The sequence below is a fragment of the Brassica oleracea genome, chromosome C7, assembly GCF_000695525.1.
Source record: "Brassica oleracea var. oleracea cultivar TO1000 chromosome C7, BOL, whole genome shotgun sequence".
Taxonomy (NCBI): Eukaryota; Viridiplantae; Streptophyta; class Magnoliopsida; order Brassicales; family Brassicaceae; genus Brassica; species Brassica oleracea.
The window spans coordinates 14,105,638-14,110,029 of NC_027754.1; positions in this window are offsets into that span (position 1 = coordinate 14,105,638).

The window sequence follows — 4,392 nt, forward strand, 5'->3', positions numbered from 1 at the left end:
TAATCGATCGATGTTCATATCTTGACATCGATCGACAGCGAAGCGCGTAGAAAGTTCGTTTGGTCACAGCCGACTTGAAGCTTAAGTCTTCACCAATTTACAAGATTTGCCCTGACGAGTTTTAACCTAATTATATAAGTTTGCCAACATGTTAGAGGCAAAGTGTGCTTTCTTGTTTTACTATTTTCATAGCAAAGGTTTTCTAGAATTTTGATAAATTGGAGAGAAGATCCAAAGTAATATTTGTGATTGGAACTCTATTAATATCTATTTACAATTCTAATGAAGTTTTCGTACCTTATTGCTGTTATGAATTGTTTAGTCATGTCTGAGTAGTTCTCTTGTTATATTTTAGGGTTTAAATAGGTTAGGAGGGATTAGCCCCAACTATAGATTGTTAAGTTGTGCTGTTAATCATTAGTGGATTTGACCCACTTTCATCCATAGTTTATAGGTGTTTGTACTAATAATTAATAGATTATAGAGTATATTTATTATATTTATAAGATCATGAGTGTTTTGGAGATAAGTGATGGTTTTGGAGCATTTTGGAGATATTTGGAGCAAGCACCCGAGAGACCATCGAGCTCAACAATCGGTCGATATTGGAGAGTAAGAATCGATCGATACGCATGTCTTGATATCGATCGACAGCGAAGCGCGCAGAGAGTCCGTTTGGTCACAGCCGACTTGAAGCCCAAGACTTCACCATTTTACAATATTACCCCTGACGCGTTTTAACCTAATGATATAAGCTTTGCCTTCATGTTAGAGGCAAAGTGTGATTTCATTGTTTTACTATTTTCACAGCAAAGGTTTATAGGATTTTGATAGATTGGAGAGAAGATCCAAATTATAATTTGTGATTGGAACTCCATTAATATCTATTTAATATTCTAATGATGTTTTTACACTTAACTGCTGTTATGAATTTCTTAACCATGTCTGAGTAGTTCCATTGTTAGATTTTAGGGTTGAAATAGTTTAGGAGGGATTAGCCCCAACTATAGATTGCTGAGTAATCATCTTTAGGATTGTTCATTAATGCATGTGTCTAAATTAGCTACCTAGAACCTTCCCTTGGATTGATTGATAAAAGCGAGAGCTTTATTCTCATCCTGAAAACATTCTAATAGAACTATGTTTCTTGCTATGAGCAAGGCGAGAGCTGATCTAGTGAGCTTAGTAAGGCTTCATTCAACCTGCGCATAAAGCTTGACAAGAGCGTGTCGATCGATATCACACTTGAATAATTGATCGACGGTGCAAAAGGTATATCGATCGATATCCCTATAGGATTATCGATCGACATTTTCTATTGATCAAAATACGACAGTTGAGATCAATAGATCTAGTTAATAGATGAGTCCAAACATTACGAATGCTGATGGGCTTGTTGATCAAGTAGTTGCGCTTTACATTATCATGCATGCAACTCATTAGGCATCTGTAGGATTATAATCCCAATTTTCCTGAATAAAAACCCTAAGTCTAGCTATTTTCTTTTTAAGCACCAAAACCTCAAAGATGCTATGGAACAAATACTTGTTCAATATAAAACTGCAATTTACATTTAAAAACTTTAAAAAAAAACATTCTTGCCTAACAAATCATATTAGATTCCTTAGGTTCCCTAGCTCCATCTGAATTCGATCCCTAAGTACTACAACTCGACCTCTTATTTGAGAGAGTATAAATCACTCCTTAGGGTAATTTGAGTGGTATCAAATTTGGCACCGTTGCCGGGGAGCATTGATCGCTTATTTTGTCTAATCTTTGTTAAGTTTCTCACATAAATTTTTTTCTTGAATTTTCAGTTACATGCCCAGCAGTACTAGAAGCAACAAGGAAACTCAACTGATATTCTCACCAAATCCTGCAAGTTTGGAATGCTCGATCCGCAAGGAAGCGCGCTCTTTATCGACTGACAGCAACACTTCTGTGTCGCTCGATTCTGCTCAACCACCGTCGACCCAGACACCAGTCCCGTCGACCGATACTCGCTCACCACTGTCGAACGACAACACTCACCTTCCATCGACCGACATCCTTCATCCGACATCGATCGACATTGCATCTCGGACATCGATCGATACTGAGCCGCGAGGTATGGTTGCGCCTTTTATACTTGTATGCGACAACAATAGAGGCGATCCTTCATCCGACATCGATCGACATTGCATCTCGGACATCGATCGATACTGAGCCGCGAGGTATGGTTGCGCCTTTTATACTTTTATGCGACAACAATAGAGGCGTTCATGACCAGGAGGGTCATCTGCGTAATGCAGCAGGTCAGAGAATAGATGCTCAGGGGGCTGCAATCCCTGAGCCTGATGCTACTACTACAAGTACTACCTTACATGTGGATGAGGCTGCGCAACCCAAGACGTTGGCTGACTACAATCGTCCAGATCGATACTACACCAACAGATCAGCCATCCTTCACCATTGAGAGGGATTTTGAGTTGAAAGCTCAGTACTACGTACACACTTGTGGGACAGCTACCCTACCATGGATTATCCCACGAGCATCCTATGGACCATCTGGAGAGGTTCGAGGATTTGATTTCTGCTATTAGAATCGATGAAGTCTCTGAGGACTACATGTTATGCAAGCTCTCCAGGTATTCACTTGCCGGAGAAGCTCTGCATTGGCTCAAGCAGTTACAACCAGGATCTCGTAAATCTTGGAGCGACATCAAGAATGCCTTCTTATGCAATTTCTTTGATGAAGCGCGTGCTGAAGATTAGAGGAGCAAGATTGCTACATTCACTCAGGAGCCTGCAGAATCATTCAGAGGCTCTTGGATCAGATTCAAGTCTTACCAGAGAGACTGTTCACACCATGGATTCAATGAAGTACAACTGCTCAGTACTTTCTACAGAGGCATCGCGGTGAAGTACTAGATGGCTCTTGATGCTTTCAGCAATGGAAACTTCAACACCAGGAATCCAGAGGAGGCAGTCAAGGTGATCGAAAACCTAGCATCCAGCAACATCACCAAGAACACTAATTTTCAGAGGAAAAGATCTGCCACCATCCTTGGGAATGAACAGATGGACGAGGTGAAGGCAAAACTGGACAGTGTTCACAAGCTTCTCAGGAAGCAGGTTAGCTTTGTTGAAGATGCAGAAGCTGTAGAGGGTAAAGCAGAGGAAGAAGAGGTGAACTACATTGGTGAAACTGGATTCCAAGGTTCTGGAAACCAGGGTGGAAACAGAAACTCCTATGGAAATAAGAGTAACTTCAACCAAAACTCACAGTACCAGAAAACCTACAACAACTACAGCAACAACATGAATTATGGAAGTTCCTACTACCAGAAGCCACCGCCGCCTACTCAAGAGAGCGAGATTGAAGAGATGCTCGATAGGGTTCTTGAGGCACGGCAGCGAATGACAGTGGACTTCAATGGGAAAATAGATTCTGTCTACACAGACCTGAACACAAAGTTTGTGACTTTGAGCACTTATGTGAAGAAGATGGAGATGAAGGTTGTGCAAACAAGAGATGCTGTTAGGAGGCAGGAAGCCTCAACAAGAGGAGTAGGGGATGATATGATGAAACACCACGTGAATACCATCATTGAAGATTACTTTTGGCAAGTGGTGAAGGAAGAGAATCTGCAAGAAGGCGATTTCGAGGTAAAGAGTTTGATGAGTTTCGGCAGATCGGATTGGTGTCGATCGGCGCCAGACCTCGAACATCGATCGACATACACCAACCCAAATCGATCGTCAGGAATACCTGAGCATCGATCAACAACACCTACGGAGTCAGACGCGTCTTGCAATCCCGTGAAGATTCTAACTCACGAGGAGTTCGCAGCAAAACATCCATATTCGCCCAGCCCTGATAACGTCCGAATCGATCGACATGCCAACAATGACAATATCGATCGACATTAGAGGACAATATCGATTGACAACCTTCACCGCCTATCGATCGACGAGCTCCTATTACCTACCGAGTGCAGATGCCAAAGATAGATGTTGCACGACTTAACGCACTCAGGCCCAAACCAAACCTTCAGAATACCCACCAGAACCTGTCAGGACACCTTCAGGTGATGGAGAAGATCCTATGGAAGAGGATAGGGTTTCTACTAGAAGAACCCTAAGGAGAAGAAAGGAAAAAGTGGCGAAACATCTGAAGAGGGGGGCTAATGAAAAAGAAAAGGAAAATTTCCAAAAGAGAGTCTTCGGGATTCCTCTACATAAGCCATTCGAAGAAGCTTACTATACCCACAGATTGTGGATGTTCTTCAGAGAAACCAGAGAGAAAGAAGAAGACATCAGGAGAATGTTCTGTGAAACTAGAGAAAAGATGAGGATGAGGATTACATTGAAAAAGAAGAGTGATCCTGGGCAATTTGCAATACCATGCAC